At 42.4% G+C, this 15000-nt stretch overlaps 1 long non-coding RNA gene across 1 annotated transcript; it reads right to left on the reverse strand.

The window, feature by feature from the left end:
- Positions 1 to 11261: 11261 nt before the first annotated feature.
- LOC136667942 (uncharacterized) lies at positions 11262 to 14398 on the reverse strand. The gene is made up of 3 exons (XR_010795430.1): positions 14273 to 14398; positions 12431 to 12563; positions 11262 to 11739 (listed from the first exon to the last, which is right to left on the reverse strand). It is a non-coding gene; the product is annotated as an uncharacterized lncRNA (long non-coding RNA).
- Positions 14399 to 15000: the final 602 nt, after the last annotated feature.

Consider the following 15000-nt stretch of genomic DNA (forward strand, 5'->3'; position numbering starts at 1 on the left):
GCTTTACATTTCAGTTTGATTTAAACATTTATCCGATTGTTTATCTTTATCCTGGAGATTGGGAAAGTTATCCACAGGGAAGTAGCTTTGTCATCCTTGGGACACAACCACAGACTGTTCCACACATCGCCCCCTGCTGAAACAGTGTGTAAATCCATCCTGAGCTCTGCAGCTGTGTTTCAGCCTAGTCTCTAGACTCTAGACCGTGTCTCAGTGTCTGAGTTGAAGGCAGTCTGATGTCAGATCTTTTGTCCAAGGCTCTACGAACCAATACCCCATGGCCTCAATGTTTAAGATAGGCTTCAATAGGTTTGCTGGTTTGGTTTTGAGAGGCTACTATGATTACATGCTGCATATTTCCGACGAAGGAGCAAAAACGCAAGCAACGTTTCAGGACCAAATGTTGTTTACAGACTGAAAATCTAAGCGCTGGTACCTTTCTGTGCTTCTCTTTATTTATTTATCTGATGCATTTAGAATGTAAACAAGCTGTAAGCATTTATTTCAGCTTCTTAATATGTGCTTAAGTTAATGCAAGGTACATATCCTCATCTCATATAAAGTAGGAATGTATATACACACAGATAGATAGATATTTTAGCTAACAGAGCATATCATTCCTGTGCAGGTATTATTATTATTATTATGTATTTATTTATTTATTTTTTAATTATTAATATTTAGCTCAATGTTTTTTTTTAATGTCAGTTCTGAAATGCACAAATGGACCGCTCTCATGTCAATCAGTGCTGGGGAGTGGGTCTAATCTATGATAGCCATGCAGTGTAGTTTAAGTTTACTCAAGACATGGATTGTTAGCAAAGCAAGCTAATAAACCAGAATTAGCCACTAAAGCTCAGTAACGCTAGTGCTCTGAAGCCAAAGTTCGTTCATCCATTCATTTCAATGGAATTTGTTGCAGAGCAAATAAACCCAGTTCATGTGTTGGTTTTAATTCATATTCACAGCTGTCAATGCTAATGCTAACGCTAATCCTGTGGCTTCTTTGAGCTTTAAAGTAGCACTGAAGATCCAAAATATAGACACAGTTAATTTCAGTTTTCACAGCAGGGGGGGTCAAGCCCGTCCATTTTTCAAAACTCATTGCTCCCTAGCAGCTTAACGCAGAACCACAGCATTTCGCACACACACACATACTGCAGTGTGAACTGGATTCAGTTTAAATTTCTTCAACCTCAGATTCACGTTTTCACGGCATTATTTATGTCATAAATTCACAACAAATATCAGCTTGGATAGTAATAGTGTCATATTTTTATTTGTTCATCTTTGCCATTTATGGAACCATATCAGTGTTTGAGGAAATAAACGACTGGTTTGTACGCGGCTGAGGTGTAACTCGTTTGTAAGATTTTATTCATTGTTGGAATTCCCTCCGAATCTCATTTGTAACTGGATCTGTTTAGTTTTGTAGCACTGATGCTCTGTGTTTATTTTCATGATGTTAGTGCTCTGAATGTATTGATATAATCTGTTCCATCAACAGCAAAAATAAGTCAATATCGAGAAGGACTAGGGCCACATCCTCGTCTCGGTTCAGGCTTTTTAACGTTTGGCGTCTCTTCATTGTTTAAAATCCTCCAAAATGCCATTTCTGTGCAGAGAGCAGAGAGAGAGAAAGCCTAACATAAAGGGCCGAGACACTGGGGCTGTGTAAATTAGACCTGTTTCCATCACACACCGACAGGAGAGCAGCGAATGATGAGGAAACATCTTCAGAATTTTATAAAAAAAAATGTGTTTTAATTTTTTTATTATTATTTATTTTTTATTAAAATCATGAATGTTGCATTTAAAACATAAAAAAATCACAAACCTAGGATTACACTGCATTTTACATATTACTTTTTTTATTTTAAAGTTGATGCTGATTTGTTTCCATCGCTTTTAACCCCCGTGTCTACGGTTCGGATCTGAACACAGACGTTAGCTGGGGGTTTCGTCCCCAGTTTTCCAGTGTGACTGAAGCTTTGGGCCTTGTTCTGTATTCACTCCTGAGGGTGTGAGCTTAGGAATGTTACTGATCTCTCTGTGCATGAAAACATGACTAGACCATAGTCCACATTCATTTCTCTGTAATGACAGGAAGAGCTAGGGCTCAGTCAGGGTCCACACACGAAGAGTAGTACTGAACCTGCAGCCTGCACCAACACAACACACACTGGAACATCATCAGCAGCATAATCAGACTGGAATACACACACACACACACACACACACACACACACACTTAATGAACGTTTTAAACACAGAGTGTCTATGGTCTTCTGTGTTTAAGCATCTCATAAGTGCCCCCTGTTACAGAGGAATATAGTGTTATATATTGTCAGAATATTTATAGCAATATATTCAGTATAATAGAACATATCTTCAAAATAATCTTTATTTTTATGGAGAGAAAAACAAAAGGTGCTAGAATCTACAGTAGGACACTTAGCCGACTTTAATATATATATATACACCACTCAGCCATAACATTATGAACACTTCCTGGTTCAGCTCCACTGACCACACAGGAGCACTTTGTAGTTCTACTGTTACAGACTGTAGTCCGTCTGTTGCTCTGCATACTTTGCCAGCACCCTCTCCCCACTGTCCCTCAGCGCTCAGGACCCCCACAGAGCAGGTGTGATGTGGTGGTGGATCATTCTCAGCGCTGCAGTGACACTGACGTGGTGGTGGTGTGTTAGTGTGTGTTGTGCTGGTGTAGAGTGGATCAGACACAGCAGTGCTGCTGGAGTTTTTAAACCCTGTGTCCACTCTCTGTCCACTCTGTGAGACACTCCTCCCTCGTTGGTCCACCTTGTAGATGTAGAGTCAGAGACAGTAGCTCATCTGTCGCTGCACAGTGTGTGTCGCTCGTCCTCTAGTCCTTCATCAGTGACACAGGACGCTGTCGGCTGGATGTTTTCGGTCGGTGGACTGTTCTCGGTCCAGACACTGAGGGGTTTAAAAACTCCAGCAGCACTGCTGTGTCTGATCCACTCTTATACTTCACAGTATAAGCATGTTAGAGGAGGCCAACGCTTGCAGTTATGAGCTGAAATATTTACCTTATCTCTGCAGGGATGCTGTAAGATGTGTCCTGTTATTATATCCACAGTTAAAGGAACATTATGTAGTATTTTACATTACATTTGCGGCTTCAAAATCATTGTGAAGTCCCACTGAGCTGTAACAGGGAGAATAGAGCCTCTGGTGTTGCTACTCTGGGCCCAGCACTGCAGAAACTGCACTATGTAACTTTTGTAGGAGGTAGAAACCCCTCCCCTCCTCCTCCCTGTTTATTTGAAACACTGTTTCTCAGGTGTGTAAAGGAAGGTTACCTCTCGCCGGTCGTGTGCACAGGTGTTTGAGCGAGAAGCGCTGTGTTTATGTTGATTTTCTTTGATGATTTAAAGTGAGCACATTCCTCTCCAGAGAATACACCTCAGTACGTGTTTGTGCACACTTTCTTTATGTTTACCATTGGAGAAAAATAAAATTAAAATATAAATATGACGTGGTTTTATTTGTTTTCGGGCCGTTGGGTTCAGTGTGTGGAGGAGTGTGTTCTCTTGCAGAAAGAGTTCATTTACTTTCTATAACAAGTGACGCTGATGTGGAAGCAATAGCGCCCCCTTATGGAGCAGTCCCTGAAAGTGTGTGAGTTAGTGAGAAATAACACGTCTTTCAGTGCAAACTCTTGCAGTGACTGAGTGAGGGAGTAAAGTCATAAGTGAATGGGGTGCATTTCAGAAGGTGTGTAAGTAAGTGACTCATGTGAATGAGTGAATGAGTGATTATGTCTGAATTAGTGCTCAGTGAGTGAGTGAGTGGACAGTGAATGTGTATGTAATTAAAGTGATTATGCATTTCAGAGATTGTGTGAGTGAGTGAGTGAGTGAGTGAGTGAATACGTGAGTGGAGAGTGAATACGAGTGTGTTTGTCATTTCAGATGGTGTGATCATCTAAGTGAGTGAGTGAGTGAATATGAAAGTTAAGTGCATGTTTATTTCAGAGATTGATTGTGAGTGAGTGAGTGAATGAGTGAATACGTGAGTGGAGAGTGAATATGAGTGTGTTTGTCATTTCAGATGGTGTGATTATCTGAGTGAGTGAATGAGTGAATATGTATGTGAGTTAAGTGCATGTGTATTTCAGAGATTGTGAGTGAGTGAGTGAATTTAAACTGAATGTCTATGTGTTTATACGTCATTATACCATGAGATCTGTCCTTATTCGTCCACCTGTCCCCTACCCAACACTCTGTGGACAGGGAACAAGACGGATGTTAAACGCTGTTGTCTCCACTACTTTTGTCCGCTTTTGTCTTTGTCTTCCTTTGCTTTTCATCACCAGTACGATTCATCATCATCAGAGCGGTGCATCCAACAATAAAGGAGGTCTACACCTTTTACACAGAGATAGGAAACCCATCGAATCCAACAGTAAACAGTCAGTGAAAAAAAAAGCCACAAAGTGACCTCAGTATTTGAGAGGGTTCATCGTGTCTTTGTAGACGTCTCTTATCACGAGAGCACTGAGCTCCTTTAAGCCGTAGTTTTGCTTTGATCTGAGGGTTCAAAGGTTAAGATGAAACCAATAACAAACCACTGGACAGTAAAGGATGTGTTCAATATTAAGGATTAATAACGTGTCGTTTTATTTTTTTTATGGTCCTTATTTTATGAAGCTGGATGAATGTAACACAGAAAGAGAAAGTAACGTTCAATAAAATCAAGAAATTCATGCAAGAAAACTGTCTACTGTTTTTGAAAAGCACGTAATACATCAATTAGCCACAGCATTAAAGTTAAAGCTTCACTGACCACACAGGAGCACTTTGTACTTTTACAGTTACAGACTGTAGATCATCTGTTGCTCTGCATACTTATTTCCTCTCTTCCTCAGTGCTCAGGACCCCCACAGAGCAGGTGTGATGTGGTGGTGGATCATTCTCAGCGCTGCAGTGACACTGACGTGGTGGTGGTGTGTTAGTGTGTGTTGTGCTGGTGTAGAGTGGATCAGACACAGCAGTGCTGCTGGAGTTTTTAAACCCTGTGTCCACTCTCTGTCCACTCTGTGAGACACTCCTCCCTCGTTGGTCCACCTTGTAGATGTAGAGTCAGAGACAGTAGCTCATCTGTCGCTGCACAGTGTGTGTCGCTCGTCCTCTAGTCCTTCATCAGTGACACAGGACGCTGTCGGCTGGATGTTTTTGGTCGGTGGACTGTTCTCAGTCCAGACACTGAGGGGTTTAAAAACTCCAGCAGCACTGCTGTGTCTGATCCACTCTACACCAGCACAACACACACTCACACACCACCACCACGTCAGTGTCACTGCAGCGCTGAGAATGATCCACCACCACATCACACCTGCTCTGTGGGGGTGAGTGTGTATGCGGAAGGCTTCGGGGGCTCATAAAACAGTCTCTCAATGGCTTGGCTTCAGACATTAGATGAACATATACATCCATGTTTAACATTTATATAATATTCACTAAATCAGAGTATGTCTCCTCTGAGAAATGGGACATGGTTTTAATGTAGCGCCTGGTCCCTCACAGCCATCCAAACTGTCCCACAGAGGCCATGGATCTCCACAACGTTCAGCTCTCCAACGCAAATAAATCACTTCCCTCCAGCTCCGGCTCAGTCAATACGTCCCCATTAGGAAACGCGCGGGACAGGGTCTCTTTCAGGGGGTCTACCTGTTTCAGGGATGCTTTCTAATATGATCTATAACCACAGACGTCAATTAAAAACAATAATAAAAGCCATGTGTTATCGGGAATCCATGAGTGGAGCGGGTGGAGAGGCAGGTTATTGATCAGGGAGTGTATAAACACACCCCTCCTGGATGTTCTTATATCATCATTACAAAAGCACAGGCATTCCGGACACTGCTTTCAACAGACCAGAGGCCGAGGGTTTGGGGACACCTCCTCGTGTCCTCTCGGTTGAGCAGCATGAATCAGGAGGTCGCTCCTCTTCGCGGAGGTTACGGCCTCTACCCTTCGTCAGAGGTGCTGCTCTAGATGTTGCTGCTGTGAGGGTCTGGGTCCAGAGTCGAAAAAGATTTCATAAGAAAAACTGACCAAGGAAAAACTGACCAAGTTTAACCCTTTAAAACCAAAAGTGTGAAATGTGACTGATGGTGTTTAGAGATGGCTCTTTCATCATCTAATGAAGAGAAAAACCGTGAAACAAACTTCCATCGTTTTGAGGCTGTGTTCTGAGTTCTCTATTGAACTGTGAATGAAGTGGAAGCTTTTCCATGCGTTTACAAAACCATTATAAAATTGTTGTTATCATCATGAAAACACAGGAGGACATTTAAAGGCTACTTTTGAACCAGGACGTCACAGTGGTGCAGCAGGTAGTGTCTCTGTCACAGCTCCAGGGTCCTGGAGGTTGTGGGTTTGATTCCCGCTCCGGTGACTGTCTGTGAGGAGTGTGGTGTGTTCTCCTTGTTCTCTCCGGTTTCCTTCCATGCTCCAAAAACACGTTGGTAGGTGCATTGGAGAATCAAATAGGTGTGAGTGTGTGTCGCCCTGTGAAGGACTGACGCCCCCTCCAGGGTTTGTTTCTAAAGTGGATTACGGTCACGGTGGTTCCAGAGCCTACCCGGAATCACTGGGTGCAAGGCTGGAACATGCCCTGGAGGGGGTGCCAGTCCTTCACAGGGCGACACACACTTACATATCCACTCACACCTACGGACACTTTTGATTCTCCAATCCACCTACCAACGTGTGTTTTTGGACTGTGGAGGAAACCGGAGGACACCCATGCAGACACAGGGAGAGCACACCACACTCCTCACAGACAGTCACCAGGAGGAAACCCACGCAGACACAGAGAGAACACACCACACTCCTCACAGACAGTCACCCGGAGGAAACCCACGCAGACACAGAGAGAACACACCACACTCCTCACAGACAGTCACCCGGAGGAAACTCACGCAGACACAGGGAGAACACACCACACTCCTCACAGACAGTCACCCGGAGGTAACCCACGCAGACACAGAGAGAACACACCAAACTCCTCACAGACAGTCACCTGGAGGAAACCCACACAGACACAGAGAGAACACACCACACTCCTCACAGACAGTCACCCGGAGGAAACCCACACAGACACAGAGAGAACACACCACACTCCTCACAGACAGTCACCTGGAGGAAACCCACACAGACACAGGGAGAACACACCACACTCCTCACAGACAGTCACCCGGAGGAAACCCACGCAGACACAGGGAGAACACACCACACTCCTCACAGACAGTCACCTGGAGGAAACCCACACAGACACAGGGAGAACACACCACACTCCTCACAGACAGTCACCCGGAGGAAACCCACGCAGACACAGAGAGAACACACCACACTCCTCACAGACAGTCAGGACCCTGGAGCTGTGACAGAGACACTACCTGCGGCTCCACTGTGCCGCCCAAAGTATTTTTAGGAAACAAAAATCTATTTGTAGTTTTCCAAAGCCGTTGTGTGTAAATGTGTCGCTCAGTTGTCGACATGGACATTGTGAAACATTCAGAAGAAGATGATGATGATACAGAGGAGGGAGAGAGATCTGCTGAATGAATTCAGACCAAGGTTCAGACAGTAACAGAAACAACTGTAGTTTCTCTAAATGTGGAAACACAGCGCTGCAGATCAACAGAAAAAGAGCCTTTGTGGTGTTGGTGTTTTTATTACCACGAGTAAATGAAATGTAAACAGGTCAGAAAGAAGAACAGAGTGCTCAGGGGTCAGGGACATCTACAGCAGTGATTCTCGTCGGCTCAGTGTTACGTTTTCCTGAAAACACAGACAATCATTTGATTTTGATTGTTTAATTCAAATGAATCAAAATTAAGAAAAAAATTGTAAAAAAAAGTCTGAAAAACGGTTTAAACTGACGCAGTGAACTAAATGAAAGACCAATTAAAGTACATCTGTTTTAATCTGTAATTAATGTGTTAACAATATTGGTAAATGCCTAAATATGATGCATTCAGAAATTATATGATCCAAAATTTATAAATTAACAACATTTAGATTTTTTTGTTAAAGGGCCACATAATGTTTGATTTTCAAAAAAAATCTGTTTCATTGTATTATTATTATTTCATGTGTCAGGCTTTAAAGGGTTAAAATACAATTAAGAAGAGCTCATAGCGTCAGAAAATCAGTCTCTGTGATGGTGTCCTCAAGGGAACATATGCTGTACCTTATTTTATTACAACTAAATTCAAAAATTGTGCTGATTTCCAGGACTTTTATTGTGTTCTTTTATTCTCCACAGTTGTATAATGAAAGATTACAGAGACCCCCCTCTCCTTCTGGAGAAGAGAATGTAATGAACCTTTAGGGAACACAACTGGACTCTAACACCACTGCTGTACCTTTAAAGATACACTCCACTGTTTGTAGCTTTAGCGACAGTGATGTTCCTGTACCATATCAGCATGTACTGATACTGAATTAGTCACACAGTCACACAGCTCCAGGGATGATTATACCCCTCTGGCTGACGTTTGGCATTGAGCAGGGGACTGATCTTGAGAAGTGTGGCTGTAGATTCCCTTGGGAAAGTGAAAGCTAAAGTCTTGAACAAATTAAAAGCTGGATAAAAAGGCAAAGAGTGGGCCCAGTACACACTGATGACGCTGGTATTGTCACCGGGGAACTACTGGTCTGCTTCTGCCAACGAACATCCAACCCCCAGACCCAGAGGGACTCTGACACTCCGAGAGTTGGGGGACCTCTCTGGAACAGGGAGAACACGGAAGCACAGGGAGGCCTTGCCCTTAAGCGAGGGGATGCCCTGCACCTCCAGGTTGGAGTTCAGGCTCCGCAGGGTGTGAGCTTTCCCCTCCCTGTTCCTCCGGGCTGGAGTTTCTCTCAATGAAGGAGCCCCCTCTTTGGTTTTCTGAGTTTGGAGGGGGGTCCCTTGGGGCCCAGTGGCCGGCTCTGTGGTGGAGCGAGGAGAAGAGTGGTCCCTCTGTGACAGATATAAGCTTTAGCTGTTGAGGTATGTATATAATTTCTTGTCGAATATATTCCAAATCAGTCATAACCTCATGTGCGGTGCAGTATATAGAGCAGGGGTAATTCATTCAAATTAAATAAGGTCCAGTTAGAGGAAGTTATCCCAAGCCAAGGTCTGGAACATAATGTATAACCTGCACATGATCAGTGCCTTATCCTCTGCATTAAAATAGTCCTGTAACTATAGCATCATTTTATGTCGTTAACAACTGAATTATCAAATTAAATTAAATTAATAAAATGTCATTTTGTAATTTAAAGTCAAATTTACAAATAAAACAATGATTTTGAAAAAAATGCATATTTTAATAAAGCCCCTAATGACTTTTCTGGTTGCAGTTGACTTTACTGCTTTTCCGTAATCAGCGATCTGATTGGCTCTTATTGCTGGAGGGTGGGACTTTACCCGGTAACAGCAAGCTGATTGGCTCTTTATGCTGATGGATGGGACCTTGTCTATAAACAGAATCCATGTTCAACGCTATGAGAATTTCAACTTGTAATCGTTCTGTTATTTGTAATGTTTCTGGTTTAAACTCACACCACGCTGTCGCCCCGAAAGTGTCCCAGAAGAGCTTCGATCACGTCCCTTGGGCTGTTTTTACTGGCCCCAGGACAGCGGCGTCTGGACACTGCCCTATGTGTGTCACTCAGTGGAGTCACAGCGCTCATCATAATGCACAGATCTGATTGGCTGAGGAGCCTCACGTGTGATATGCAGAAACACATGTGATTGGTCTGTGAGTTTCCTGGAGCGCTAAACCTGCACCGTAACGACTAGAAGAGTCACACCGGTTCAAACACACACTCTGTTCACAATTAAACAGCTCTTAATAGTTTATCAGTTACAGGTCCGGGTTCGGGTCGGACAGCGCCTGCTTATTCGTGACCCCTGATATAGACTGTTTTTAGACTAAAATCTCCTAATGTACCTTTAATGATCACAGATACTATGGAATTTACAGCCAATTCCAGTGCCTCAAAGATAGTGACTTGTTTCTCAGCACAGAGCCCAGTGTGAGTTTAACAATTCCACAACCAAACCTTGATGTTGTGAAGAGTGCAGTGTGTAACTGCCAACAGCACAGTCTTCGCAGGTTAAAGCAGCAGCTGAAGAGGCGTGCTGTTGTCTGGAGCCCACAATGACGGCAATTTTGCGAAGCTCCTGCTCTTCTCAGGCACAAAGCTGGGTCTATAGTGACTTAAGTGGCTGGTTGAGGCCATTTGGAGGCGAGGCACTGAGGCATTGTGTGAGGAAAGCTTTGCAATGGCATTGATTCCCACTAAACGCCACGGTGCATGGCTTCTAAGGCCATTCTCTCCATCAGAATATAGACAAAAAACACACACACACACCCTGCGGAGAGTTAGGCACTATGCACAGCTCAATACACAAGCTGCATATGCTTTCAGTTATTATTCCAGAAGGTCATCTGTGTATATCTTTATTAACGTAAAGCTCTGTGCAGATTTTCTATGCACTGTTTGTAAAAGGTTTAAAGACGCAACCTGCTGAAAAAACAGATCTCTGCCTTTTTATTATTTCACCCAGAGAGAGAGAGAGAGTGTGAGAGAGAGAGAAAGAGTGAAAGAGGTGTGTGTGTGCCAGAGAGAGTGAGAGAGGTGTGTGCGTGAGTGTGTGTGTGTGTGTGAGAGAGAGAGTGAAAGATGTGTGTGTGTGTGTGAGAGAGAGCAAGAGAAAGGTGTGTGAGAGATAGAGTGAAGTAGAGAGGTGTGTGAGAGTGAGAGGTGTTAGAGAGAGAGAGAGAGGGGTGTGTGTGTGAGAGTGAAAGAGGTGTGTGTGTGTGTGAGAGAGAGAGAGGAGAGAGAGTAAGAGAAAGAGGGGTGTGAGAGAGTGAGAGGTGTTAGAGAGAGAGAGAGAGAGAGAGAAAGAGGTGTGTGTGTGTGTGTGTGTGAAAGAGGTGTGTGTGTGTGTGCGTGCGTGTGTGAGAGAGAGAGGAGAGAGAGTGAGAGAAAGAGGGGTGTGAGAGAGAGAGGAGAGAGAGAGTGAGAGAAAGAGGGGTGTGAGAGAGTGAAATAGAGAGAGGTGTGTTAGAGAAAGAGAGAGACAGAGAGAGAAAGGTGTGAGAGTGAGAGGTGTGTTAGAGAAAGGGGAAAAAAGAGATAACGAAAGATTAAGGATTAATGTGCAATTTATTGCAAAACACTATCTTTTATTCTTTCATTCTTTCCTTTATCTGTTTATTCACTTCACAGTTTACAGCATAAACACTAACTTCATACACATCTCTGCATTTCCATCATCTTCTTCATCATTCCGCTGTCTCAGACACATTGGCCGTGTCCAGGTGTGCTCCGTGGGGCGTGATTTTCTCCGGAGAGAACGTGTCTGATTCCACCGGGAGGTTGTTGGACTTGTTTTAAGTCGAAAGCTTTGAAATAAATCAGAAGATCTTCCACTGGAATCAGACACTTTCTCTGTGGATCCAATCACACCGCAGCAGTAGAACACACCTGGAAACAGGTGACTCACGGAGTGATCTCAGAGTGAGGATCCAGATGTTTGCCGGGGCTCGGAGGCCGTGTTCAATGGGTAAAGTCCTGCTGAGGTAAAGCCAGGGGTGTGCTCTGTGTGTTTGGTGGTCTTTCTCTGAGGCTGACAAAGAGGCCAAAGGGGCCAAAGGTCAAAGGACAACAGTCGAACGCACGTCTGAAAACACACGGCAGCAGCAGGACACAGGGGTTTCACTAAAACAAACATTTTTAACGTATTTTAAAGTATTTGTAGAACTTTGAATGTGCTACACGCTAATATTTTTAATTTATATAAAAAACTAAATATAACATTGCCAGATACACACACACACACACACACACACAAAGAGACAGATATTCTACTGTTTAAATATATATGTAGGTTGTATATAATTGTAAATAAAAACAATATACACATGTGCACACACACACACACAATACCCTGCCTTTTGTGGTCTCAATTTCTATAATGAAATTAAATCACAATTAAATACACACACACACACACGAGAGAGAGAGGTAGAACATGTTGTGCACTACAGTAAAATGTCTATCTGTCTGTTTGTGTGTGAGTGTGTGTGTGTGTGTGTATTGTTTTTATTCAAAATTATATACAACCTACATATATATTTAAACAGTAGAATATCTGTCTCTTTGTGTGTGTGTGTGTGTGTGCATTTAATTGTGATTTAATTTTATTATAGAAATTGAGACCACAAAAGGCAGGGTAGTGTGTGTGTGTGTGTGTGTGTGTGTGTATAAACCTCTCACATATGCAAACTAACCCTAGTTACTCATTAACTCAGGCCTCAGTCGCTCGGCCAAAACACAGGCTTTAAAACAGAATCAATATCACCACCACTTACAAAGAACAGCCCCCAAGAATCTCCGCTCCGTCGTATTCACACTCAGCCTTTACCCACTGCTCCCTCGGCCTCGCTCAGGGCTCTCGCCGTCAAACAAGACCCGGAGCTGCTGCGTTCCACAAACAGGACTCCTCTGTTCAGGCACAAAACGTGAGCCTAAGATCGAGCCTCAGTGGAGAGTCCATGTTTCTAACTGAGAACTGCAGCACGGTGAAAACCTGCAGCACTCTGAGCACTACACTCTCATCCAGTCAGAAATATACACAAACGAACCCTTCAAATAACATGGCCTTTAAATAAATATCCTGCAGTATTTAATTCTATAATATATCAATATAATATTTTATTTAATTATAGAACAAAGGTTTAAGAAGTTTAAGAGTGTTGGGCACCTGGGAAAATGACATTTATTTTGATCAAATTAAATAAATACATAAATATAAAAACACAGACCATAATAGTAGAATAAAAACTAATCCCATTATTCAATGAGATTAATGAGTGTGTGTGTGTGTCGGTTTAACCCTTCCCACATCTCTCCAGGTGACAGTCCAGTGTTATTTGAGGTGATCGTGCAGTGCCTAGTGTCAGAGGATAATAAACACTCCATTGTGTTAAATGAAGTGTGCTGTAGAATTAACAAATCCATACGATCAGGAGAAACATCTGGAAACACACTGTTCTTCACTCACTCACAACACAGACACTACCTTTTAGAAGAAAAAATACTTTTACTTTTACATTATTTATTCTTTTCTATTTATGTAATAATTAATGTATAATTTTATACAAGCACCACATTTATTAAGAAGATAAATGTTTAAAAAAGTATTAATAATTAGATTGAATTTAGGGGCCTAAGGGTTTTGCACAGCGCTGCATTTAAAACGCAGTCACGGTTTTTAAATACAGGACCTTTATTTTGAAATGACTAATGATTCATTTAGACGTAAAGTGTAAAGTAGCGCCATATTCTGGATTTTAGATACATTTCAGATATAACCGTAATTACCTTTGTATTGACTATAGTTTCGAATGTAATCCCATTAACCAATTAATTTGAAAACAACTTTAAATAATTTCCACAATTAATAAAAAACAGAAACAGAGTGGGCTACATTCCTCTGTGGTTTTTCCGACTCTGAGATCAGAACGAATCCAAACCCACTGCGTCACTCCAGACCTCTCAGTGTTAGTGTGTAGCACACGACTAGGACACACCCTGAGTTCCCCAAACACAAACTGAGTAGCAGCTATGCTAATGTGAAAGGTCATGCAGCGCAAGCCCACGAGGCCTGACCTCTGACCCTTGTGACCTTTTGGGTTTCTCCTGATGTTATGTGTTTGGTACAAAAGACACTTAATTTAAATAAGAAATCATCCAAATGATAATACAAATAATAATATTATTATTATAACCCTGTAAATTATGGTATAGCACCCAGAGTAACCAGAAGAACATAATAAAACAAATAATACAAACAAACAAACAAACAAATAAATAAATAATATTAGTAGCCCCTCTGAGCTCCACTGGCTGGGGATTCAGATCCTCAGTAAACTGGAATGATGAGCAGCAACTAAATAATTATCCCTCATTAATCACAGCATTATATTGATCTCTAATCAAACATTTCATCTGGGTTCCGTTTGATGTTCACTGTCGATGTGTTCCAGCAAAATTAATTATGAATAAATAATTCAAGTTAAAATCTGACTTAACTCAGATTGAAGCAGAACTAAATCAGGAACTAAATGTGAGACACTGGTGTCTCTCTCTCTCAGGCCTCAATAAAATCCATCAAACATTTCCTTAATGTTGTTGAGAACGTTGTTACTTACATATTCTGTGTAACACAAACGTTGGCCCTGACAACATCTCCAGAACATCCACTGAATTTTGCAGATTAAGGTCGTGTGACTAAAGTGATTTGAACTGGAATGGGTTCACGGACGGATATAATCAGCTACGGCTTCCGGATTTTAGACCAATCAGAAACATCGATCAGTGCGCAGCCTCACTTTAATGACTGGGTTTAATTCGAATTCTGAAATCTTAACACCTTTCACATATAAACCGAATTCTATGGAATCTTGTTGAATTTTATGTTTACAATGAACAAATTATATCGAGCGAGTGACGTCAGCACGTTCAATAAGAGAGAGAGAGAAAGAGAGAGAGAGAAAGAGAGAGAGAGAGAGAGAGAGATGGGATAAGACAGCGAAAGAGAACGTGACAGACAGAATATAAGACGTAGAGAGAGAGCGAGAGAGACGCTGTAAATCGAGCTATAATTGACTGAGGGAAGAGACGTGGCGGGAAAAATATCGAGCTCGCACTCTTTCCCGTTTTAGCCGCGCGCTGATCTATATCTCTGCCGCTTCACGTTGGAGCTGAACCCGGGCTCATGAGAGGTTTCAGCCGGCCTCTCTCCACCAGCCTCCCGCACAGAAACCTAAAAATACCGCATTGAAACAATGTAGGAACATATTTCTGTTTGTTCGTATTTGTAGATGCTGCAGTAATGCATCTGTCATTCTGAAGGCCTCGGGGTTTAAAATCACTCAGT

This window comes from Hoplias malabaricus, chromosome 15 (genome assembly GCF_029633855.1).
Source record: "Hoplias malabaricus isolate fHopMal1 chromosome 15, fHopMal1.hap1, whole genome shotgun sequence".
Taxonomy (NCBI): Eukaryota; Metazoa; Chordata; class Actinopteri; order Characiformes; family Erythrinidae; genus Hoplias; species Hoplias malabaricus.